The 27,246-nt window shown below is 48.6% G+C and overlaps 1 protein-coding gene and 1 pseudogene across 1 annotated transcript in view; both read left to right on the top strand.

Moving 5' to 3' along the window:
* Positions 1-27,246, top strand: part of LOC144511296 (multiple C2 and transmembrane domain-containing protein 2-like) — a 447,793-nt gene that overhangs the window by 267,642 nt on the left and 152,905 nt on the right. The window lies entirely within an intron of this gene.
* LOC144511594 (U2 spliceosomal RNA) lies at positions 26,707-26,907 on the top strand (annotated as a pseudogene).

The raw sequence follows: 27,246 nt of genomic DNA, 5'->3' as shown, positions 1-27,246 counted from the left end.
ACTCATTGGTCCAACTAGACCATTTGTTTGTATCCCTCCATTCCCAGACCGCTCATGTGACTATCCAGGTAAGTCTTAAACAATGCCAGCGTGTCTGCCTCCACCACCCTACTTGGCAGCACATTCCAGGCCCCCACCATTCTCTGTGTAAAAAACGTCCCTCTGATATCTGAGTTATACCTCGCCCCTCTCACCTTGAGCCCGTGACCCCTCGTGATCGTCACCTCCGACCTGGGAAAAACCTTCCCACTGTTCACCCTATCTATACCCTTCATAATTTTGTACACCTCTATTAGGTCTCCCCTCATTCTCCGTCTTTCCAGGGAGAACAAGCCTGGTTCAACAAGAGGGTGGATAAACTAGGATTGTTTTCACTGGAAAGACAGAGGCGGATAGAAGTCTGCAAAATTATGAAAGGCATAGATAGGGTGGATAGTCAGAGGCTTTTTCCCAGGGTGGAAGGTTCAACTAGAAGAGGGCACAGGTTTAAGATGAGAGATGATACATTGAAGGGAGATGTGTGGGGAAAGTTTTTCAGACACAGGGTGATGGGTACCTGGGGCACACTGCCAGTGGAGGTGGTGGAAGCAGGCACGTTAGCAACATTTAAGGTGTATCTTGATAGACACATGAAGAGGAGACAAACAGAGGGATAGAAACTGCATATTGGCGCAGGCTTGGTGGGCCGAAGGGCTTGTTCCAGTGCTGTATTGTTCTTTGTTCTTTGATATATTTGCAAAGACAGAAGAAAGCATATATAATAAATACAACATTTTACAACCAGTTATGTACTTTTTGAAGTGTAATCACTTTTACAATGTGGGAATTGCTGCAGCCAATTTGTGCACAGCAAGATCCCACAAATAGTAACATGCAAATGACCGGGTAATCATTTTTTATGTTGGTTGAGTGATCAATATAGACCGGGTGAGCTCCCCTGATCATCTCTAAACTAAACATGGAACATGTTACATCCATCTAAGAGGGCAGGTGTGGAGCGTCCGTTTAATGGCATTTCTGGCACTGTCACATCTCTCCAGCACTGGCGCTGGAGCATCAGCCCGGATTTTGTGTTCAAGTCTCGAGTGGGGCTCGGAGCCACACGTTCTGATTCGAAGGACGGGAGTGCCCCCCAAACTGAGCCAAGCTAGTCTTGGTTTTCAAATTGAGGAAAGTGGCAGGCAGACTGTTGTTTGGCAGCGCATTGATTGCAGCGAGCTGATTGGGGCGATACGGTGGCACAGTGGTTAGCACTGCTGCCTCACAGCACCAGGGACCCGGGTTCGATTCCCGGCTTGGGTCACTGACTGTGCAGAGTCTGCACATTCTCCCCGTGTCTGCGTGGGTTTCTTCCAGGTGCTCCAGTTTTCTCCCACAGTCCAAAAGACGTGCTGGTTAGATGCATTGGCCATTCTAAATTCTCCCTCAGTGTACCCAAACTGGCACCAGAGTGTGGCCACTAGGGGATTTTCACAGTAACCTCATTACAGTGTTAATGTCAGCCTACTTGTGACACAAATAAATAAACTTTAAACTTTAACTTAAAGATTTTGGGAAAATGCCTGCAGTGTAGAATCATAGAATCCTACAGTGCAGAAGGAGGCCATTCGGCCCATTGAGTCTGCACCGACCACTATCCTACCCAGGCCCTATCCCCATAACCCCATGCATTTATCCTAGCTAGTCCCCCTGACACTAAGAGGTAATTTAGCATGGCCAATCCACCGAACCTGCACATCTTTGGAGTGTGGGAGGAAACCGGAGCACCCAGAGGAAACCCATGCAGACACGGGGAGAATGTGCAAACTCCACGTAGACAGTGACCGGGAATTGAACCCGGGTCCCTAGCGCTGTGAGGCAGCAGAGCTAACCACTGTGCCACCATGCTGCCCGTGCAGCTTTGTGCAATTATTAAACTCAACACCTCTGCAAAATGATGGATTAGATGGTTTCGGAAAGCTGCGAGTTGATTGGCTTGGATTGGGTGGAAGTGCCGTGGGCTGGTGAAGTGCCACAGTTGACCACATTTATTGAACTATGTGCTAACTTGGCCACAAATGATAGTTGAACGCATTGTGATATTCAAACTTCTTTTACTTTCAACAATATCGAAATACAGCACAGCATGGACTCCGAACTGGAGGCAGCTAGTTCCCCTTATGAGAAGGTTAAACCTGTGGACACCCGCATTTCCGTTGGCGTGACTCGCGCATGCTCTTATCCGCTAAAGCCATCAGTATATACATTCAAATAGGATGAAGCTTTCTGTAGCACTCTATAACAGCCGAGTATTCAAACGCAATGCTGTGGACAATTTTGACTCTTGCAAGTGTTCAGTTCTGTTTTTTTGGAAATGTGCCAAACCCTTGTCAGCCTGAATGTTAACGATATTCATCGGATGAGAGTTTCTAAAGCAGTTGGTTGTAACATTAATAATTGAAAAAGGAAGCTCTAAGAATTCACAGAAAGTCAAAATAAACTATCTTCCTGTAATTAGCACGAATATCAACATCCCATTTTCCCCCTTGAGTAACAATTCAGAAGCCAACTTGTCATAATCTCCCTTCAAGTTTATAATGGCTGAAACAATGTGGTTAGCCCCACTTTAAAAGTTATTTCCGCCTTCCTTCAGGTTCCTCACTATTCCTCAAACTACTCCTCAATTGATAAGGAAGACCTTCTCCCTGTGAGGAACGTGGGTATAAGAGTGGCTCATTCAACTCCTCGAGGGGCAGCACAGTGGTTAGCACTGCTGCCTCACAGCGTCAGGGACTCGGGTTCAATTCCGGCCTCAAGTCACTGTCTATGCGGAGTCTACACATTCTCCCCGTGTCTGCGTGGGTTTCCTCCGGGTGCTCCGGTTTCCTCCCACAATCCAAAGATGTGTGGGTTAGGTGGATTGGTCATGCTAAATTGCCTCTTAGTGTCAGGGGGACTAGCTAGGGTAAATGCATGGGGTTATGGGGATAGGGCCTGGGTGGGATTGTGGTTGGTGCAGATTCGATGGGCTGCATGGCCTCCTTCTGCATTGTAGGGATTCTATTCTATGATTAGTGATGAGGAATTACACAGGGACACTGCAGTGACATGGCAGCTTATTTCACCAACATGTGCCAATGGGCATCCTGAAGCGACCCTCATTATTAAAGACCAATTAGTCAAGTAAATTAGAAACTGGTGACTCCCTCAGTCTTCTGAGGTGGGCTCTCAAATAATATACACAAACATTTCTTGATCTGCATTTGACCATGAGCTTGGAATCCCATAAATGGAGGGGATGTGCATTATCTGAAATGTTACTGGCTCTTTGAGCATTCAAAGGGCTGCAGCCCTGGGGCCTAAAATTTTGGACTCTTGCCAAAGGCCTTAAAATTTGGGTCGAATTCAAAACAAACGTGGGAAGCAAAGCAGAATTTGTGGGCAAGTAACATTGAACCATCTGGTGAAGGGTAGTGTGAGAACAAAAGAGGTCAGTATGGGGAAGGTTGGCCAGTTAGGGAAATGATACAACATGCACTTGTTTCTCTAATCTTTAAGACTCTGGTCCATCAGTAGCAGTTTTGAACTTTTCAATTGACTCGCAGCTTTCTTGGAGAGTTCCAGAATTCCACGACTTTTTGTGTGAAGAAGTGACAGTCAAGTCACTGAATTTACTTAAGAAGGAAATGGATAGATTTCTGGGCGCTGAATGCACGAAGGGACAAGGAGAGCGCGGGAGGATGACGTTGCGATAGAGTATCAGTCATGATCATACTGAATGGCGGCGCAGGCTCAAGGGGCCGAATGGCCTACTCCTGCTCCTATTCTCTAAGTTTCTCAAGTCAGGGTCATCACTGTATGGAATTCCCGACACCAAATGTGGAAGAAGGTGACGCACTTGGCAAGTGCTGCCACAGTACAACTGTGCCCTGTAGTTGGCACATATTTGTATGTTGTGCAATGGTGCCTGAATCTGCTGACCTCATGCCAAGTTTCTGAGGTAGCATATATTATTTATCATGCATGCTCATGACAAGGGGTATCTGGAACTGGGCCATAGTTTCAGAATAAGGGCTAACCCATTTAAAACCAAGATGAGGAGAAATTTCTTCTCTTGGAGGGTCGTTAATCTTCGGAATTCTTGTAGTTTTTTTTCCAAGTGGGGTGGAGTATAAACGTAATGAGATTTTGCTGCAGCTAGTTAACACCACACCGAGAGTATTGTGGGGCGACACGGTGGCAGAGTGGTTAGCACTGCTGCCTCACAGCGCCAGGGACCCGGGTTCAATTCCAGCCCCAGGTTGCTGTCTGTGCGGAGCCTGAACATTCTCCCCGTGTCTGCATGGGTTTCCTCCCACAGTCCAAAGATGTGCAGGTTAGGTTGAATGGCCATGCTAAATTGGCCTTTAGTGTCAGCGGCATTAACAGGGTAAAATATGAGGGATTATAGGAATAGAGCCTGGGTGGGATTGTGGTCGGTGCAGACTCGATGGGCTGAATGGCCTCCTTCGGCACTGTAGGGATTCTATGAGACAGTCTTTGTCTTATGCCCACCAGTAATATACCTGTATTGGAAGCAGTTCAGAGAAGGTACACTCGTCTGATTCCTGGATTGGGGGGTTTGCGTCTGTACGCACTGGAGTTCAGAAGAATGAGAGGTGAATTTACAGAAACAAAGAGTTCTGAGGTGGTTTGATAAAAAGGATACTCAGTGGACATTCCCTTTGGGGTGGGTGGAACCTAGAACTAAGGCCCACTGTTTCAAAATAAGGAGACCTCCAGTTGAGAAGGAGAAACCCTTTCTCCAAGAGGGTTGTATATCTTTAGAATCCTCAATCCCAGAGAGCACTGGTTACTGGATCATATTCAAGACTGTGTTTGACAGATTTTTGATCTGCAGGAGAGTCGACGGTTATGCAGGGCAGATAAGAAAGTAGAGTTGAGGTCACAATCAGATCACCCTTCCAGCTGGATAACTAAAAATAAACTGTTTCTGGAAAAATATATGAATCAAGAAGTTGACCTGAGTTCTGACTCAAAGAGGAATCCAGCTTCTGTTCGCTTGCTGAATATTGGCCACAGTTTGGAGCCGTGACCTCCAAGGAGGTACAGCATTTTCATCATGACACCCTACATGCAAGGGCAGCCATTTTTTTGTATTCATTCCTGAGACATGGGCGTCGCTGGCTGGCCAGCATTTATTGTCCATCCCTAGTTGCTCTTGGAGACAGTTGCCACTGAACCACATTGCTGTGACTCTGGAGTCACATGTAGGCCAGACCAGATAAGGACGGCAGATTTCTTTCCCAAAAGGATATTAGTGAACCAGATGGGTTTTTCGACAATGGTTTCCTTATTTAATTTAATTTATTATTGTCACGAGTATTGGGATACAATGAAAAGTATTATTTCTTGCGCGCTATACAGACAAAGCATACCGTTCATAGGGAAGGAAAGGAGAGAGTGCAGAATGTAGTGTTACAGTCATAGCTAGGGTGTAGGGAAAGATCAACTCCTGGTCTGCAGTAGATTCTTGATTCAAGATATTTTTTATTGAATTCAAATTCCGCCATCTGCCGTGGCGGGATTCGAACCCGGGTCCCCAGAGCATTAACTGAGTTTCTGGATTAATAGTCTAATGATAATACCACTAAGCCATCACCTTCTGTTATCTGTCTGATGACCGTATTGTATGGCTCTGTGTGACATTATCCACAATAGGGTTGCCAGTGCAGTGGGACCAATGGTGAACCATCACAGTAAAGCTAGGTGCAACACCAACTCATAGCAGGCCTTGACTGAAGCAAACAGCCTCCCTTATTGGGAAATTCAATTCAGAAGAGGTGTAACTGTTAACTTGCTATCCTGTGTTACACCCTTGCGCACATTTGAGATTTGTACCAATAGAACTAATTTATTCAAACCCTTGGCAGATGACTGTAAAAAGTGAAGGCTGTAGAAGCATGGATAGTGACTTTGGTTCAGGCTGTGGACCCCACTCCTTAATTCCTACCCCCACTCCTAAATTGAAATTTCAGCTGTACCTTAATCATTTTTAATCTGCCCTGAATGATCGCCCCTATCTCGCCAGCGGGCAAGCCAACTGGGTTGTGGCCTCTCCAAACCTGTGGCCTGTGCAATGAATTCACTCAGGTTAGATGTTAAGTTAAACTGAAATTGACTCTAATTGATTTTTGGATATTAAAGGCTGCGGAACCAAGATGGAGTTTAAGTTGTAAAGCAGCCATGATCTAACAGAGGGGTGGAATGGGATTGAGGGGCTGAATGGCCTCCACCTGTCCCTATTATCCTTCCTTAATGCCAAGAAAATGGGTTAATAATGCAGCAGAGGCACAAGCTGAATGTGGCATTGTTTATTATTGCTTTAGTTTGTCTCCTTGCTGGCCTGAGGACAGGGACTGACTGGCGATTTACAGCCATGTCAATCTAGAAGTGTCTTCGCAACGTGAAGATAATTCTCCCCATTTTAGCAGGGCGTTCCCCCCGCCCCCCCCACCCCCATCTGCATTCTATATCCAAACATTAATAGAAGTAAAGCACCACTGGTGGTACAGTGGTTAGCACTGCTGCCTCACAGTGCCAGGGACCCGGGTTCGATTCCAGCCTCGGGTGACTGTGTGGAGTTTGCACGTTCTCCCCGCGTCTGCGTGGGTTTCCTCCGGGTGCTCCAGTTTCCTCCCACAGTCCAAAGATATGCGGGTTAGGTGGATTAGTCATGGTGAAGATGCGGGGTTGTGGGCATAGGGGCGAGGTGGGGGGAGAGGGGGCTGGGTAAGATGCTGTTTCGGAGAGTTGGTGTAGACCCAATGGACTGAATGCGGCCTCCTTCAGCACTGTAGGGGTTCTGTGATTCCGTCCTGAGACTCCCTGTACAACAGCCAGTGGATCATGAAAGGAACCGTACTAACCTGAACGCAATAGCATTAAATTATTGCCTCAGATAGACTGATACCTCGTGTGAACTGTAACCCATTGAAGAACGCACCTTGTGCCTGCATTTCCATATAATGTGGCCTTGTCTCGTCGGTGACCGAGGTTTGACTGTCATTTCGTCCTGAAGCTGTCATTTTTATTAACCTGGCACACAGATTTTTTTTTTGAGACACACATCAGGTGGTTTTATGTTGTCTATTGTTTGTCCAGGTCCTTCCGAAAGCTTTCTCTTTTCACTGCAGTTGGATGTGGGCGTGCTTGATGTGGCTAGGATGTAATTATACTCACTGCAGGTGACAGTTACAAGAAGGCTTTAGCAATAACGTAACGGAGTGATGGAAAAAAAAAACTTGGAACAAAAACACACCTTGCGGTCTGAGAAAGAAACGCATTTCTTCAATTCATGGCTGGGTTTGCCGTGATTTCAATGTCGTTCTCTGCCTTGACCTGTTCTGCATTTTTTAATATAAATGGATTGTGCAGATCTCTCCGCGCTCTCTCTCTCCCTCTCTCTCCCCCAGCCTCTATTGTGCACATGAGCAAATTAACAAAAAGACATTTTTTGATGCTGCTACTTTGTGTGTGTCACAGCTGTATAAAGCAGTGTTTGGATGGGAATGCAGCAACGGCCTTGCTTGCCGACTTCACGGAGAGGGCAAGTACTTTGCACTCGCTGACCCTAAGGATTATTCGCTCTGATTTAGCCCAGTTGGAGGGAAAATGTTCATTATCTGTTTCAGCTTGGTTTGGTTCAGTTTAGCATATTGATTTATGATGTACCATGGTAACCGCACTTGACTAGGGATTATTATGCCCATTCTAAAGTATGATAGAAAACATCTTGCATTGTTTCGTTTGCTGTACGCTAACTGAATGGGTTCATTCAGGTGATGGGTATTTGTCAATGAAAAAATGCCATGCGATTAAATGATTAAATTCCATTTAAGGCACGTTATGTTGGGGCTGTTTTCCAGTGTTTGGAGTTGCTCGCGGTGAGGGAGGCCGGCAGCGGGTCAGGGATTCGAAGTCCTTGGAAGGGCCCTGTCCACAGCTCTTTGCCTCATGGGTGACGCGGTGTTAGCACTGCTGCCTCACAGTGCCAGAGACTTGGGTTCGATTCCCAGCTTGGGTTACTGTGCGGAGTCTGCACATTCTCCCCATATCTGCATGGGTTTCCTCCCACAGTCTGAAAGACGTGCTGGTCAGATGCATTGGCCATGCTAAATTCTCCCTCAGTGTACCCGAACAGGTGCCGGAGTGTGGCGACTGGGGGATTTTCCCAGTAACTTCATTGCAGTGTTAATGTAAGCCGACTTGTGACTAATCAATAAACGCTTTGTTTTCAAGCTCCTGGTGAGTCAGGAAGAGTAGGCACATTTTCCCTCAGGCCTTCGGTCTGCCTTCGGTCTCCTTGGCCCCAGTTTCTTGTCTCTTGGCAAGCCGGCCCCTCCCCCACTACCAATCATGACCTTGGCTTCTCGAGCTTTTCCCCATCCACTTCCAGCCTGTTAGACCAGCACCAACCCAGGCTTACCCATTGTTTGGCCATGCTGAATTCTCCCTCAGTGTTACCCGAACAGGCGCTGGAGTGTGGCGACGAGGGGATTTTCACAGTAACTTCATTGCAGTGTTAATGTAAGCCTACTTGTGACACTAATAATAAACTTTTTAAACTTTAAACTCTTTGCCGGAGCTGTGGCATTAGCATCCTGCTTCGGGGCTTCCCAACCAACCCCTCTCCCCCCCATTCCTCCCCCAATCTCTCCCCCCCAATCTCCCCCCCCCAATCTCTCCCCCCCTCTCTCTCCCCCCCTCTCTCTCCCCCCCTCTCTCTCCCCCCCTCTCTCTCCCCCCTCTCTCTCCCCCCCTCTCTCTCCCCCCCTCTCTCTCCCCCCCTCTCTCTCCCCCCCTCTCTCTCCCCCCCTCTCTCTGCCCCCCTCTCTCTGCCCCCCTCTCTCTCCCCCCCCTCTCTCTCCCCCCCTCTCTCCCCCCCTCTCTCTCCCCCCCTCTCTCTCCCCCCTCTCTCTCCCCCCTCTCTCTCCCCCCCCTCTCTCTCCCCCCCTCTCTCTCCCCCCCAACTCTCTCCCCCCCCTCTCTCTCCCCCCCCCTCTCTCCCCCCCTCTCTCCCCCCCCCCTCTCCCCCCCCTCTCTCCCCCCCCTTCTCTCCCCCCCTTCTCTCCCCCCCCTCTCTCCCCCCCCTCTCTCCCCCCCTCTCTCTCCCCCCTCTCTCTCCCCCCCTCTCTCTCCCCCCCTCTCTCTCCCCCCCTCTCTCTCCCCCCCTCTCTCCCCCCCTCTCTCTCCCCCCCTCTCTCTCCCCCCCTCTCTCTCCCCCCCTCTCTCTCCCCCCCTCTCTCTCCCCCCCTCTCTCTCCCCCCCTCTCTCTCCCCCCCTCTCTCTCCCCCCCTCTCTCTCCCCCCCTCTCTCTCCCCCCCTCTCTCTCCCCCCCTCTCTCTCCCCCCCTCTCTCTCCCCCCCTCTCTCTCCCCCCCTCTCTCTCCCCCCTCTCTCTCCCCCCTCTCTCTCCCCCCCTCTCTCTCCCCCCTCTCTCTCCCCCCTCTCTCTCCCCCCTCTCTCTCCCCCCTCTCTCTCCCCCCTCTCTCTCGCCCCCTCTCTCTCGCCCCCTCTCTCTCGCCCCCTCTCTCTCTCCCCCTCTCTCTCTCCCCCCCTCTCTCTCCCCCTCTCTCTCCCTCTCTCCCCCCCTCTCCCCCCTTCCCCCCTCCTCTCCCCCCCTCTCCCCTCTCTCTCCCCCCTCCCCCCTCTCTCCCCCCTCCCCCCTCTCTCTCCCCCCCTCCCCCCCCCCTCTCTCTCCCCCCGTCTCTGTCCCTCCCGTCTCTCTCTCTCTCTCTGTCCCTCCCGTCTCTCTCTCTCTCTCTCTACCCCGTCTCTCTCTCTCTCCCCCCAGAAGTGCTCTGAGAGCTCTGGGACTAGCAACCTAAGTGCAACATGTCAGCCTATGTTTGCTAACTGATTTTGAAGAGGGGTTTTAAGTCTATAAGAGGAATGTTGCTTGAATAAGGATGAGTTAAAAGTTAAGAATTGTATCTTTTTAAAGTATTGTTCGACTGTTAAATGTTAAGCTAATTCATTTACTATAGTTTAACTATGTTGTTAAGTCAAGTTTATTTTGATAACAGCTTCGCAGTTTGTCAGTAGAATCACACCTGGAGTGAAAGATCATTTCCTCTCGTAGTGCTGGGGGAGTCCTGTTGGGGATGGCGTTGCTGGGGGTAGATCCCTGGGCGGGGGCTGCTGCTGAGGGAGTGGTTTGGTGGTGTCTGAGGATTCCAGTGGTGAAGGAATCACGGTGGGTCAGTGCAGGAGTTAGAAGAGGTTTTAATTCTTCCAATTTTTTCTGGATAAATATTGATGTAACCCAGTCGGAACCAGTTTGCAGTTGTAATCACATTTTCAGGTGGTTCCCAGTGTAGGGCAAACTGCCCGTAGGTATTGCCCAACTGGGCAATTGCCGTGAAAAACTTACCTATGAACTTCAGAGGAGAGATTGGGTAAACTGGGGTTGTTCTCACTGGAAAGACGGAGGATGAGAGGTGACCTAATAGAGGTGTATAAAATTATGAAAGGCATAGATAGGGTGAACGGTGGGAAGCTTTTTCCCAGGTCGGTGGTGACGTTCACGAGGGGTCATAGGTTCAAGGTGAGAGGAGGAGGTTTAACACAGATATCAGAAGGACGTATTTTACGCAGAGGGTGGTGGGGGCCTGGAATGCGCTGCCGGGCAAGGTGGTGGAGGCGGACACACTGGGAACGTTTAAGACTTATCTAGATAGCCACATGAACGGAGAGGGAGCGGCGCGGGCTTGGAGGGCCGAAGGGCCTGTTCCTGTGCTGTATTGTTTTTCTTTGTTCTTTGAATGCCCCAACCCCTCGCACATCTTTGGGGTATCCCCCCCCCCCAATAAGATACCCTGGAACTCGGGAGTTACAGCTGTTGACACTCTCTCTCATGCAGAGGGGAGGTGATGGCCTAGTGGTATTATTGCTGGACTATTAATCCAGAAACTCAGCTGATGATCTAAATTCCGGGTTCGAATCCCCTATGGCAGATGGTAGAATTTCAATTCAATAAAAAAAGTCTGGAATAAGAATCTACTGATGACCATGAAACCATCGTCCATTGTCAGAAAAACCCATCTGGTTCAGTAATTGTCCTTTTACTGCCGTCCTTACCTGGTCCGGCCTACATGTGACTCCAGAGGCACAACAATGTGGTTAACTCTTAACTGCCCTATGAAATGGCCTAGCCAAGGGCAGCTAAGGATGGGCAATAAATGCTGGCCAGCCAGCGAAGCCCCTGTCCCACAAATGAAGAAAAAAAACACACAAGAACACAAGAAATAGAAGATGAGACAGACTGCATTCAACATGACGATATCCAATATTCTACCTCAACTCGATCTTCTTGCCCTAACCCCAAATCCTTTAATTCCCTTGGCGCACACACCGACAACAGTCTATATACTCCGACACACCAATCTCACACCCACACAATTGGCAAGAGCCCATTGCTCAGGATTCATTTCTGAGCCTTTTCTGGTGTTTTTCTTTGATTGGGAGGGCGCTGATGTGTGAGCGATTAAACCCCAAAGTGACGCTTTGTTGCTAATTACCTTGTCAAGAGGATTTGTATAAACCACACCGACAGCATGGCCAACATGCAACCACAGGCCACTCAAGCATTAGTGGCAATGTTTCATGGTAGGCAAGTGTGGCACGTTAACAGTACAAAAAAATAATTGCGGCTTCACTTAAAAAAGTACTTCCTGCTAATTTACAAAAGATTAGCCTTCCAACAGGTTTTGGGTGAAGTTATATTACAGCTTGGCAATGTTGAGTGTGCAAGGTAGGACATGTGGTACTTGTACATCATTTCAATCCTAAATTAATATTTTGGCTACATGAATCTCAACACGGGGGAAAGGAAACACAATGTAAACACGCCATTTGTTCCCATAATTTCTCGGTTGACAGACAGCTTAAGGAAGCTCAATGGGAGTTGGGAGCAGTTTGCCAAACCCAAAAAACCACAAGCCCTCTCAGATGTCCCCACTTCCTCACACTTACCCTCACCACATGTGTGAGACCAGATGCTGTCAATCTCTCCACATTCAGTGACCTGCAGAGCAATACTTACTTATGCGCCAGGTTTGCCAAGGCGTTCGGGAATATAAAGTGGTTTTCCATACCCGTTAACTAAAATGAGAAGTCTATGAAGTAGAAATATTTGAGCGTTTGTACCTGCACGCTGGCTGCCAGCTTTTCTACAACAGTGACTACCCTTCACACGGACCGGGTGACATGGTGGCACTGCTGCCTCACAGCGCTAGGGACCCGGGTTCAATTCCCGGCTTGGGGTCACTGTCTGTGTGGAGTTTGCACGTTCTCCCCGTGTCTGCGTGGGTTTCCTCCGGGTGCTCCAGTTTCCTCCCACAGTCCAAAGATGTGCGGGTTAGGTGGATTGGCCATGCTAAATTGCCCCTTAGTGTCAGGGGGACTAGCTAGGGTAATGCATGGGGTTGTGGGGATAGGGCCTGGGTGGGTTGTGGTTGGTGCAGACTCAATGGGCCAAATGGCCTCCCTCTGCACTGTAGGATTCTATGATTCTCATTGACTAGAAAGTGCCTAAGGGTGTCGTGAGGATATGGCTGCAAGCTTTTCTTTCTTTAACCAAGTCCACAGACTTAACTAATACAGTCCTAACATAGAATTGGATTAAACCACCCCCCGCAGGGCCATTTGAATATAGGAATGGGGATGTTATGCTGCAATTGTACAGGGCATTGGTGAGGCCACATCTGGAGTATTGTGTGCAGTTTTGGTGTCCTTATCCGAGGAAGGATGTCCTTGCTATAGAGGGAGTGCAGCAAAGGTTTAACAGGCTGATTCCTGGGACGGCAGGTCTGTCATATGAGGAGAGACTAAGTCAGATAGGATTGTATTTATTGGAGTTTAGAAGAGTGAGAAGGGACCTCAAAAAAACTTATAAAATTTGAACAGGATTAGACAGGGTCGATTCATAAAGAGTGTTCCCGATGGTGGAGGAGTCCAGAACTGGGGGTCATAGTTTGAGAATAAGGTAAACCTTTTAGGATTGAGGTGAGGAGAAATGTCTTCACCCAGAGAGTGGTGAATCTGTCGAATTCACTACCACAGAAAGTAGTTGAGGCCAAAATGTTATGTGATTTCAAGAAGAAATTAGATGTAGCTCTTGGTGCTAAAGGGATCAAGGGATATGGGGGGAAGGCGGGATCAGGGTATTGAATTTGATGATCAGCCATGATCAACATGAATGGCGGAGCAGGCTCGAAGGGCCGAATGGCCTCCTCCTGCTTCTATTTTCTATATTTTTATTTCCAGCCATGTTTGTTGTGCCTAGCCTTGACAGGGTGATGTTTCATTTCAATATCGTACAGCAGACATAGAGGCAGCAACATCATTAAAGCCTTGTGGACAAACATCAGTCTTCCTAAAGCTGGAGCGAATTCTCCAAAGGCTTGCTGTCGTGGATGTAATCAGAACGGGTTCTGGTCATTAAAACTCAGCAAGTGTTGGTGGGTGAACAAACTCCCCCAGTTCTGTAGAGCCGAGGCATTTAAGCAGAGCCCCTTTCACCCATGTTTCCTGATTTTTGTTTGCCATCTCCTCCCTGACAATATGCATTCTGCGGATGCCCGGTGAATTTGGATGTGAGTGCAGTAATGAATGGAGTTTGCAACATTGGCAGCGGGTGAGACTGGATGCCAGTTGTATAGGCCGTCAAATTGTCCATCTCATTTACCTCAGTGGCGAGGAAAATCAGGCGGGGTATTTCCCACGCGGGCATCCTGCTACTGTCCGATTTACTGCCGGAACAGGAGGCTCCGCCCAAGGACTCAGAGCAGTGTTTTTCAACGCTTAAATACTGAAAAGCACAGAAATCAGAAACTGGTTTGAATGAAGGACTCAATCATCTAATCTATTCAGCACTGCCAGCCTCTGGCCAATAGCAAGCTTCACCTTTTCACTATTCTTGGCTTTCACAAGTCCCTCCATTCCTCAGTTTTTAAAAACGTGTTAATCCCTCTTATTCACACACTCTATCCCACTCTCACTCACACTCTCTCCTGCTCTCACTCACACACTCTCCCTCTCACTCATACACACACATTCCCTCATTCACACACACTCTCCCTCTCTCACACACTCTCTCCCTCTCTCACACACACTCTCCCTCTCTCACACACGCACTCACATGCATTCTCCCACTCTCTCACACTTTTCCCCTCAATCATACATTATCCCACTCAATCAAACACACTCTCCCTCTCTCATTCACACACTCTCTAGCTCTCACATGCTCTGCCTCTCTCTGTCCAAGACTATCTCCCTCTCCCTTCTTCCACCCACTCTCTCTCACATGCCCTCTCTCTCCCTATTTCACTCACACACACTCCCTCTTTCTCACACACACACTCTCTCCTTCTGTCTCATTCACACACACATGTTCCCTCTCTCACTCAGAAACACTCACTCTCTCTCACTCACACACTCTCCCTCAGTATCAGGTATAAACCCCGTCTTCCTCCATCTCACATAAAATTCCCCTTGCTCTTTCGCACATCTCACTCATACACACACACACACTCACTCTCTTATTCTCTCCCTACCTCGCTCGCACACACTCTCTCTCTCTCACTCACTCATTCTCCCCTGTCTCACACACACACCCTCTTTCACTCACACCCTTTCTCCCTCCCTCTCTCTCTCTCTCACACGTACACTCTCAGTCCCTCTCTCCCTGTTCCTCTTTCTCTCTTCTACGCACACACACACGCACACACTCGCTATTGCACACATGCGCACACACATACTGTCCCTCTCTCTGTCTCTCCATCTCTCACACACACACTCACTCTCATCCTCCCTCCCTCTCTCTCTCATAAACACTCTCTCTCTCACATTCTTTTCTATCTCCGTCGCTCCCACACACTCGGTCCCTCTCTCTCTTACATACACATTTGCCATCTTGCTCTCTCTCATAGACACACAAACACAAACTCTCACACTCACTCTCTCTTCCCCCTCTCTCTCACACATAGTCTTTCTCTTTTTGTCTCTCTCACACTCTCTCACACACGTGCACACACACACACTCTCTCTCTCTCTCTATCTATCTTTCTATCTCTCTCTCTCACACAAACTTCCCCTCTCACGCACATACACACACGTTCTCTCTCTTCCCCCTCTCTTTCTCACTCCCTCCTCCTCCCATACACACTCTCTCTCCCTCTCTCACACACATACTCACACACTCTTCCCCCCTCCTTCCCACAGACACACTTTCTCCCCTCCTCTCTCACACACACTCACTCTCTCGCTCCCTCTTTCCCACACACATACACTCTCTCTCTCCCTCTCTATCTCACACACACTCTCTCTCCTTTTCTCTCTCTCTCACATTCTTTCTTTCTCTATCTCACACACACTCTCCCTCTCTCTCTCTCTCTCACACTCTCTCTCTCTCACACACACACTCTCTCTCCCTCTCTCACACACACTCTCTCTCTCTCTCTCTCTCACGCACACACTCTCTCTCTCACACACACACATACCTTTTATATATCAGCTTAACTATGCAGCATGTGGGCCATGCTAATGGACCCATAATGCAGGAAGATGGAAAGCAGACCCTGCCAAGTTGCATAAGGAGTCAGAGTTTCATGGCATTAATCTCCAAAGATTGAAGTATTTTTTTCCTTGAATTACACAAGACCCGATAGTTTGTTTTATCCTATTCCCAAGTGAAAATGTTAAGATACGTATGTAACCAATTTCTAATTTAGCTTGTATACAAGGAATCGGATTGTAGTCTCTGGGCGAAAGTACAAGATAAAAGACATACCTAACTGGCATCTACTGGAAAGAGCACAATACTCCTCCTGCTGTCTAAACTGCTCCAACTGAGGAGGGGGATAGGAGATCATTCCTGAACAGAGTGGACAGCGCGCAGATCTTCACCCTCATTCCTGTTCTCTGCCTAAAGTTATAGGACGGAATTTTCCGGCCATTTACGCCGGCGGAATTCTCTGGCCCCGCTGCGGTGAACGGAGGATTGGCCGAGCGCCAACTCCTCCATCCTCACTTGCAGCAGCAGCGGGGCGTGAACAGCCGGAAGCTTCCGGACAAGGTAGTGTCCGTGGGTGTGTACGTTAGGTGGATTAGCCGTGGTAAACGTGTGGGGTTATGGGGGTAGAGCGGAGGGGTAGACCTGGTTAAGATGCTCTTTCGGAGAGTTGGTGCAGACTCGATGGGCCGAATGGCCTCCTTTCCACACTGTAGCGATTCTATGGGATTCCACTTATCTAATGGTGCATCACTGCAGCTTACTGAGCAAGGAACTCCGTAAGATCACCACAAAGTCCATTGCTCTGTGCTCAGAACTGAACACTGGACCACAGACAGGGATCTAGCCAAGGATAACTAAAGCACAACCCCTGTCCTTTCGGGAATGAATCCTTTCATTTTATGTTCCCGTTCCGTGCAGTCCAGCTGATCATAAGCTTCCTGACCTCAGATCTGTTCGCTAATTAGTTGTGGACCAACATTGGCCGCCCTGCTGTCGCACAAAAGGAGGAAGAAACAGTCAAAACTGGGAGACATTGGTCTGAACCCACCTTGTGTATCTTATAATGGAACACCAGTAAAACTGTGGGGAGACCTGGTGGCGCAGTGGTAGCGCTTCCACCTCTGGACCAGAAGCTCTGGGTTCAAGACCAACTCAGTAAGAAGTTTAACAACACCAGGTTAAAGTCCCACAGGCTTATTTGGTAGCAAAAGCCACACAAGCTTTCGGAGCTCCAAGCCCCTTCCCACTTGTGGGAATTCCCACTCACCTGAAGAAGGGGCTTGGAGCTCCGAAAGCTTGTGGAGCTTTTGCTACCAAATAAACCTGTTGAACTTTAACCTGGTGTTGTTAAACTTCTTACTGTGTTTACCCCAGTCCAACGCCGGCATCTCCACTTCAAGACCAACGCCAGGGCTTGTTGCCCATGGAAGGAGCATTCAACGCAGTTCAACGGGGTGATAATCAGCTCGGGAATCCTTCCACCACTCCCCCAACTCTTCCCCAAAGGGGAAAAAAAACATGATTATGGGTGTTAAGATACACTAACAACAGCAGTAAAACTGGAGGATGTGAATGCTGGTCTGAAATGGTCTTGTGGGGGTGACACGGTGAATACAGTGTTTAGCACTGGTGCCTCACAGCGCCAGGGACCCGGGTTCAGTTCCCGGCTTGGGTCACTGTCTGTGCGGAGTCTGCATGTTCTCCCCGTGTCTGTGTGGGTTTCCTCCGGGTGCAAGACATGCTGGTTAGGTGCATTGGCCATGCTAAATTCTCCCTCAGTGTACCCGAACAGGCGCCGGAGTGTGACGATTAGGAGATTTTCACAGTAACTTCATTGCAGTGTTAACGTAAGCCTACTTGTGACACTAATAAATAAAGTGCTTTAATGACTTCTTTTTCTGGTGAACATGTAACATATTAACCCTTAGGTGCATTAACCTGAACAGGCGCCGGAGTGTGGCGACTTGGGAAATTTTACAGTAACTTCATTGCAGTGTTAATGTAAGCCTACTTGTGACTAATAAATAAACTTTACTTTTGTATGCCTTATAATGGAGCGCTTGTAAAAAGTGGGACATAAGAATACCGGTCTGAAACTTTTTTTTCCTTCTGGGAATGTTGGACCTACCTCAGATTAAGTTGATCTTTCTCAACACCCTAGCTATGATTGTAACACGACATTCTGCACCCTCTCCTTTCCTTCGCTATGAATGGTATGCTCTGTCTGTATAGCGCGCAAGAAACAATACTTTTCGTTGTGTGCTAATACATGTGACAATAATAAATCAAATCAAATCAAAAAGTTTCATGCTGCTGCAAATTAATAGGGGCTCTTCTTTGAAGGAGTTTTAATCTTGGTTTCATAAATGTGGGGAAGTGTTGCGACTCAGCACATTCCAGTAGTGTGATTAAATTGGCCGCAGCCCTGGCCAATTCGGAGGGTGAGAACCTTTCGCAGTTCTGCTCTGTCTGCTCTTTGAGCAATGGGAACGGCCACCGTTTTCTATTCTAGAGCAGCAACAGGTCATGGGGGCGCAAGGAGCAAAGGGTTAATGGCAAGATGGCCGCCTGTTGTCGCTATGAGTGAATGGCAAAGAGGAGTCAAGGTGCCGGTCCCTCACCGCCCGTCCCCGCAGGATGGGGTTATCTGCGACCGGGGGGAGGAGGGGTGGTGGTGGAGGCCGGCTGTTCAGTCACCAGGAGCTGCTTTGTCAGAAGGAAATCTCTGCCCGGGTCAACTCTCTCGCCTCCGTGAAGCCAGACTGCTGTTGGTGAGCGAGGAACAGAGTGAAATGAGAAAGCTGATGAATGGGTAACCTTGACGATGGGGTCTTCTTTTCATTTGGACACCTATCACTGCTTTGTACCACGAACAATCAGTGACGCCAATTGTATTCAAGATTAAATGTAGGGAGTATTTATATGCAAGACAACTCTGGCATCTGTTAGCAGTATATTTTAGAAATATTGCCCGCTGGCCCATACATGTACTCAGTTTAGAGCTTTTACCAACACTAATTGAGAGTTAACTTGTGATGAAGTGCTGGAATTCACTGCCTGAAAAGGTGGTGGAAGCAGATTCAATAGTCACTCTCGAAAGCGAATCGGGTGTGCACTTGAGAAGGAACAGCTGCAGCCCCTACAGGAAAAGGCCAGGAACTCGTAGGCTCGGTGGCGCAGTGGTTAGCACTGCTGCCTCACAGCGCCAGGGACCTGGGTTCGATTCCCGGCCTAGGGCGACTGACTGTGTGAAGTTTGCACATTCTCCCCGTGTCTGCGTGGGTTTCCTCTGGTTTCCTCCCACAGTGGGTGGAGATGCCGGCGTTGGACCGGGGTAAACACGTAAGAAGTCTCGCACGTAAGAAGACTTTAACCTGGTGTTGTGAGACTTCTCACGTGTTCCTCCCACAGTCCAAAGATGTGCCGGTTAGGTGGATTGGCCATGCTAAATTGACCCGTAGTGTCAGGGGGACTAGCAGGGTAAATACGTGGGGTTACGGGGATAGTGCCTGAGTGGGATTGTTGTCAGTGCAGACTCGATGGGCTGAATGGCCTCCTCCTGCAGTATAGGGGATTCTATGATTCTAGCTCTTCGATAGAGGCTGCACCAGGAAGATGGGCCTAATGGCCTCTTCCTCTGCTGTATGATTCCTTTATGTACCAGATATGAGTAAATTATTACTTTACAGTCATACAGGCAATCCTCGGACTTGTGACACATTGGAAACCAAGTCATAGGTCAAAATATAACGATGTTATAAATAGGGGATTGGTTCCGTCAGCTGGGCAAGGCAACGTTTTTACCAATAAATCGCAGCCTCGTTTCCTGTGGGTTGTAGACGTTCTTCCCGATGCATTCAAACCTCTGCCGGAAGCCTCCCAGAGGTGCCGCCATCTTCCCTTTTGGCCCGGCTAGCACCTCCAGGCAAAATTATTCGCCGAAAACCATTTTCCACTTTCCGGGCTGTAGCTCAGCCAGGCACCACGTAGCCAGTGGGTCACAGCAACCATCTTCTGTAGATGACCTAGCCCTGCAACCATCTGGTAACCGTGCATCGATCCGACCTTCCGGCTCAGAGTCAGAGTCGGGTGAATTAAGTGGGGAGGGGGCGGTGTTTTGGCGGGAGCTATAACATTCCCGGGCACGTTTGCGGTGAGCGACCCTGTAGAATTAGCTCAGTTGGTTGGACGACTGGTTAGTGATGCACAGCGATGCCAACAGCGTGGGTTCAATTCCCGTACCAGGCTGAGGTTGTGCACGAAGGCCCCGCCTTCTCAACCTTGCCCCTCACCTGAGGTGTGGTGACCCTCGGGTTAAATCGCCACCAATCCCCTTTGAGGGGAGAGCAGCCTACGGTCATCTGGGTCTATGGCAACCGTATCTTTTTCCTGTACTATTTGACGCTAGATTTTTTACTCTGTTTCAGACAAGGCTACATTTAAGAGTATATATAAGCAGTGGTATATATGTAGAATGAAAATATTAAGGATAGGCTGGCGTGGAGTCGTAAAGTCAGAATCAACATCATAAATTCGAAATGCTGTCAATTCACCGGCATCTAAATGCCATTTATCGCAACTCGAGCGTTGTAAAGTCGAGGGTTGCCTGTAAATCATGGAATCCCTACAATTCAGAAGGAGGCCATTTGGCCCATCGAGCCTTCACCGACAACTATCCCACCCAGGCTCTAATCCCGAAACCCCACATAATTATCCTACATCTCCCTGGCACAAGGAGCAATTTAGCATGGCCAATCCACCTAACCTGCACATTTTTTTTGATTTGATTTGATTTACTATTGTCACCTGTATTGGAATACAGTGTAAGTATTGTTTCTTGCACGCTATATGGACAAAGCATACCGTTCATAGAGAAATAAAGGAGAGGGTGCAGAATGTAGTGTTACAGTCATAGCTACGGTGTGGAGAAAGATCAGCTTAATAGATGGCAGATCCATTCAAAAGTCTGACAGCAGCAGGGAAGAAGCTGTTCTTGAATCGGTTGATATGTGACCTCAGACTTTTGTATCTTATTTCCCGGCGGAAGAAGGTGGAAGAGAGAATGTCCGGGGTGTGTGGGGTCCTTGATTATGCCGGCTGCTTTTCCGAGGCAGTGGAAAGTGCAGACAGAGTCAACAAATCTTTGGACTGTGGGAGAAAACCCCCGCGGACGCAAGGAGAATGTGCAAAGTCCACACAGACAGTCACCCAGGGCTGGAATTGAACCCAGGTACCTGGCGCTGTGAGGCAATGGTGCTAACCACTGTGCCACCGTGCCATCCTGTTTCATACTGTATATCACACAGCACGCACTGGACACGGGAATAGGTTCAGGTGGCCAGAAGGACATCATAGAATCCGTACAGTGCAACAGGAGGCCATTCGGCCCATTGAGTCTGCCCTGACCACAATCCCGCCCAGGCCCTATCCCCGTAAACCCTGTATTTACTCTTCGAATCTCCCTAACACTAAGGGACAATTTAGCACGGCCAGTCAACCTAACCTGCCCAGCTTTGGAGTGTGGGAAGAAACTGGAGCACCCGGAGTAAACCCACGCAGACACGGGGAGAATGTGCAGATTCCACACAGACAGTCACCCGAGGCTGGAATTGAACCCGGGTCCTTGGCGCTGTGAGGCAGCAGTGCTAACCACTGTGCCACCGTGCCGCCCAGTATCATATTGTCTATATATGCCCTGTTTGTGAAACAAATCCTGCACTCACCTGATGAAGGGGCAACGCTCCGAAAGCTCGTGCTACCAAATAAACCTGTTGGACTTTAACCTGGTGCTGTGAGACTACTTATTGTGCCCACCCCAGCCCAACGCCGGCAACTCCACATCATATTGTGTATCACACGGTACACCCTGGCCATGGGATTAGGTGGTCAGAAGGACATAGTCGCTGCCTTTTAATGGTGGAAATTTCCATTTTATTGGATGGCCAGCCCAATCAGGGACTCCCTCAGAGCTTGTGTTTGACCCAAATGCTATCGAAGTTGAGTTCTTAGAGGGAGGGGCAGAGTTGGAATTGCAAAGCTTGTGCTTGAAATGCTTGTCTGATGTACCGTCACAGAGCTGTAGGTGGCAGTGTAGCCACACAAATCGAGCCGTAGTTTAATCCCTTCCAGAGCCAGCATGAGGCTGATGCTGAGTTGCAGCTCCTGGCAGCCTGGGAGGTATACAGTGTTGTGGAGACCGCATGACAACTTGACTAACTAATAGATGATAAATTGGTTAACTAAATGCATGCTTTGCTGCTTGTCGACAATAACCTTGCCAATTGAGGCGCCGCTCACCTTTTACAGGTGTGCTTCACGCTGCATGTCAGACCCACGCCTGCTCTTCCTGTTCAGTCAAAGTTTTGACGTCACTTTCTGTCAAACAGGCCCGGGTTTGATTGAGTCTCGACAAATCAGATTCACGTGTGGGAGGTTTTTTCTTTTAGCTTTGGTTGTGATTGAAGAGACGAGTCTGACAAACAAGCTTAAAAGAGGCACGCTAAGTAGAGCACAGAACTTTATACAGTGAGGTAATGGCAATGAGGGCAGCAGCTAAAACCTTTTTGTTACGGGGTTAACTCTCAAAACGTCCAAACAATTTCCACCCTCAGTGAGTTTCATTGAAGAAGTAGCCAAAAGTTGTTTTTGTTTGTCTCCCGGGTCTTGCGGCGAGATGTGAACTGACACGTCTGAAATGTTGCAACCTGTCAAAGAGCCGGCACAGGCGCAGTGGGCCGAGTGGCCTCTTTCCCCCCCCCCTTGCTGCCAGTTTCTATGCCTCTGTCGCGCGTTCAGCATCGCTGCTGGGTAGACTCTGCCAGTTCCGTGAATTGTAAACTGCTCTGGGGTTCAAAGTCCCCAGCCCACGGGGGGCACAGTGGTTAGCACTGCGGCCTCACGGCGCCAGGGACCCGGGTTCAATTCCCGGCTTGGGTCACTGTCTGTGCGGAGTCTGCACATTCTCCCCGTGTCTGCGTGGGTTTCCTCCAAGTGCTCCGGTTTCCTCCCACAGTCCAAAGATGTGCGGGTTTGGTTGACTGGCCGTGCTAAATTGACCCTTAGTGTTAGGGGGACTAGCTAGGGTAAATATGCGAGGGTACGGGGGTAGGGCCTGGGTGGGATTGTTGTCGGTGTAGGCATCATGGGCCGAATGGTTTCCTTCTGCACTGTAGGGATTCTATGATTGCACAGTGCCAACGATAAGGTAATCCACATAGGTGTAAGGTGCAGGGGAACAAGTTTAGAGGAGATGTGCGAGGCAAGTGTTTTACACGGAGGGTGGTGAATGCCTGGAACGCGCTGCCTGGGGTGGTGGTGGGAGCAGGTACAATAGTGGCATTTAAGGGGCAACTAGACGAATACATGAATAGGATGGGAATGGAAGGATACGGACTCCGTAAGTGCATACGGTTTTAGTTTAGACAGGCATCATGATCGGCGCAGGCTTGGAGGGCCGAAGGGCCTGTTCCTGTGCTGTACTTTTCTTTGTTCTTTGTTCACCTGCCTTGGCCTCCGGCAAGCTCACCGTGTATGGAGAGGTCGGCAGGGTACAGCCTCCACAGCGGCCCCCATAAACTCTGCGATCAGCTGCTAGAGGACATCTCAGAGTTGCCAACTCTCCAGCTTTATATCTGGCCTGCTCAAGGAATTAAAGTTTCATCTCCTGGATAGCGTAGAGAGCAATCCAGGCGACAAATCAATGAGGTATTGGATTCTCACATTCTCCGAGTATTCAGTTTGTTAATAATACGGATGGTGGAGACGCGTTTAAAAGGCTGCCTGAATGGTTTGGATGGTAGGTGACAGGAAGTGACAAAACCTTTGGGGATACAGATGTGACAACTCTGTTCCATGTGAAGGCTGCTGGTTATGTTAACGGGAAGGGAGATCTCCGGTGAGAAAACCCAATTTGAAGATGTATATTTTAGAAATTGTTATTTCAGTGGGATGGTGACCTAGTCTTATTAGTGATGTCAGGTGAGTGATAAATATTGGCCAGGACAGCAAGGATAATTCCTTGGCCCTTCAGCGAATAATGTCATGGGATCTTTTACGACCAGCTGGGAGCAGAGGTTAAAGTTTAACATTTGGAGGTGATAGCCTAATGGTATTATCACTCGACTATTAATCCAGAAACTCAGCTAATGTTCTGAGGCCCAGGTTCAAATCCCGCCACGGCAGAAGGTAAAATTTGAATTCAATTTAAAAAAATCTGGAATCAACAATCTACTGCTGCCTCCCAGCGCCAGGGACCCGGGTTCAATTCCGGTCTCAGGTCACTGTCTGTGTGGAGTTTGCGCGTTCTCCCCATGTCTGCGTGGGTTTCCTCCGGGTGCTCCGGTTTCCTCCCACAGTCCAAAGATGTGCGGGTCAGGTTGATTGGTCATGCTAAATTGATCCTAGTGTCAGGGGGATTAGCAGGGTAAAGATGTGAGGTTACGGGAATAGGGTCTGGGTGGGATTGTTGTCAGTGCAGAATCAATGGGCCGAATGGCCTCCGTCTGCACTGTAGGGATTTTATGATACTGATGACCCTGAAACCATTGTCGATTGTCGGACAAACTCATTTGGTTCACCAATGTCCTTTAGGGAAGGAAATCTGCCAGCCTTACCTGGTCTGGTCTACATGTGACTCCAGAGCCACAGCAATGTGGTTGACTCTCAATTGCCCTCTGAAATGGCCTAGCCAAGGGCAACTAGGGATGGACAATAAATGCTGGCCAGCCAGCCAGTGACGCCCATGTTCCGCGAATGAATAAAATAACCCTGGCACCTCTGGCAGTTGGGCACTCTGTCAGCACTGCACAGGCATGGTAGCTTAGAACCTGTATGCAAGCCCATGGTGTTAGATCAATGAAATATCTGGTGAATTGTAAATGACTTATTGGAAACAAGGGGCTTGAGATCACAGCGTGGGACGCTGGTGAATAAATATTTAACACGTTCCTATAAAATTCCTCTTCCTTCTATTTTGATCGTTGACCCGTTCATTTTATAGCTGACCCTTGCACTAGGATCACACAGGGATAATTTAAATGGTCTCTCATGACACAACTTCACGTCCACTCTTTGAAATAATTAGACACTATTAAAACAAATGTGACTTTTTTACAGAAGTAACTTCACTGAACAAATAAAATAATTATTTTGTCTCGCGGATGAGATCCCATAACTTATGGGAGTTTCTCTGTGCCTTTCATAGCAAGTGTTTCTACAGCTGGAGCACATTGGTGCAGAGATATATTTTTCCCCTTTACAACTGGCCTTTCCAACCGCCTTTGCAATCAATTAAAGGGCCAGTGTCAACAAAGGGCACCTCCCAAGCCAGGACTTGGGAAACCCGTGCACTGTCCATCTCATTCCTTCAAAAGGATTTGCAAGTTGGAGCTGCCAATTGTGGTTCAGTGACAGCATGTGATGAAAGGAGGAGATGTTTGATATTGCCTCTGTGTCAGTGAATGAGCTGTAGTTGACATGCCTTAAACCGGTGTTTCTGCTGTAGGAGATCCGGCCTTCTTCAATCGTGGGACATAGGCGTCGCTGGCTGACCATTTATTGCCCATCCCTAGTTGCCCTTGGCTCGGCCATTTCAGAGGGCAGTTGAGAGTCAACCACATTGCTGTGGCTCTGGAGTCACATGTACACCAGACCACGTAAGGACGGCAGATTTCCTTCCCTAAAGGACAGTAGCGAACCAGATGGGTTTTTCCAACAATGGTTTCGTGGTCATCAGTAGATTCTTAATTCCAGATTTTTTTTGTATTGAATTCAAATTCCACCACCTGGATCCCCAGAACATTAGCTGAGTTTCTGGATTAATAGTCCAGCGATCATACCACTAGGCCATCGCCTCCCCCAGGCCTGAGAGAGGTCTATATATGTCTAGGGTCTATAATGTTAGATAATAAGATATAGGAGCAGAATTAGGCTGTTCGGCCCATCGAATCTGTTCTGCCATTCAATCATGGCTGGTAAGTTTCTCAACACTATTCTTCCACCTTTTCCCCATAACCTTTGATCTCCTTACCAACCAAGAACTATCTATCTCTGTCTTAAATGCACTCAATAACCTGGCTTCCGCAGCCTTCTGTGGCAGTGAGTTCCACAGATTCACCATCCTCTGGCTGAGGAAATTCCCCCTCATCTCGGTTCTAAAGGATTGTCCCTTTACTCCGAGGCTGTGCCCTCGGATCCTAATCTCTCCGACTAATAGAACCACCTTTCCCACTTCCACTTTATCCACTTTAAGTATATTGGAACATTGAAACCTAACCCTTGTGGTGAGGCAGTTACACAGGTAATCTAAACCACCCTCTCCCCAAACACTCCATTCCTCAGACTCTAACATCCACGTTCAGTTGCTCCCACCATTGGTAGTCGTGGTATCAGCTGCCCGATCTCCATGCTCAGAAATTCCCAGCTCCCGCCTTACCCACATCCCCACCGCCCAGTCCTCCTTTTAGACCCTCCTTAAAACCCTCAGCCACTCTTCCTGAAAGCTGCCTCTTTGGCTCGAAGCTCAGCTTTCTCATTCTGTCTGGACCATATCGCGAGCGTGTCATATCATAAATGCAAGTGGCTGCGCTGAAGTATATCAGCTGGTGTTTATTGCAATAACCTGAGAGCTGATCCCACCCTGCTTCTGCGGGAAAGATGCGTGAGACAGGCAGGGAATGGAAAACTTGATGGTCGGGAGGGGAATTCTATCAGCATCTGTTATTCGCTGTCACTTGCGGGGGTTTCTAGACTGTGATGGTGGCCATTGAATATGGCTGCCTAATTAATGGTGAGTGCAGTGAGGATGGGGCACAACCATACAATGTTGTTCCTGCCGTTGCTACTGTGGCGACACTAGTGACAAGGTATGATGGTAAGATGGGCGGCACGATGGCACAGTGGTTAGCGCTGCTGCCCCACAGCGCCAGGGACCCGGGTTCGATTCCCAGCTTGGGTCACTGTCTGTGCGGAATCTGCATGTTCTCTCCGTGTCTGCTCCGGTTTCCTCCGGGTGCTCTGGTTTCCTCCCGCAGTCCGAAAGACATGCTGATTAGGTGCATTGGCCATGCTAAATTCTCCCTCAGTGTACCCGAACTGGCACCGGAGTTGCCCCTTCATCAAGGAGCAACGCTCCGAAAGCTCGTGCTATCAAATAAACCTTCTCGGCCTTTTGGCTAAGATCAAGTGTAGTATGGATCGGATGCTGCACTTGGTTGAGGCCATTGGGTTACATTGAAGCTTCGTATTCATATGAAGCAATTTTTTAAAGCGGCATCTCGGCCTTTTGGCTAAGATGCAAATGAGATCAAGCCTTGGAGGAGGAAGTCCTGCCCCTCCTCCAATCAGCTTGGCTCATGTAGATCAGGCCCAGGACAGGGTAAATGGTCGCTTGCCCTGTCTTGTCAGCCTGGATCGGAAATGTCTCAACTTGTTGAGATTCTGAATTGGACTTGATTTGATTGAATTGGAAAAGTATAAAAAAATAAATAAACCTGTTGGACTTTAACCTGGTGTTGTGAAACTACTTACTGTGCCCACCCCAGTCCAACGCCGGCAACTCCACATCATGTCACTAATAAATAATGATAAAAGCAAAATATTGCGGAAATCTGAAACAAAAACAGAAAATGTTAGAAAACCTCAGCAAATCTGGCAGCATCTGTGAAGTGAGAAACACAGTTAATGTTTTGAGTC

Source organism: Mustelus asterias, chromosome 24, assembly GCF_964213995.1.
Source record: "Mustelus asterias chromosome 24, sMusAst1.hap1.1, whole genome shotgun sequence".
NCBI classification, from domain to species: Eukaryota; Metazoa; Chordata; class Chondrichthyes; order Carcharhiniformes; family Triakidae; genus Mustelus; species Mustelus asterias.
Note: the sequence above shows the minus strand (reverse complement) of the source record. Positions and strands in the feature narration are given on the sequence as shown.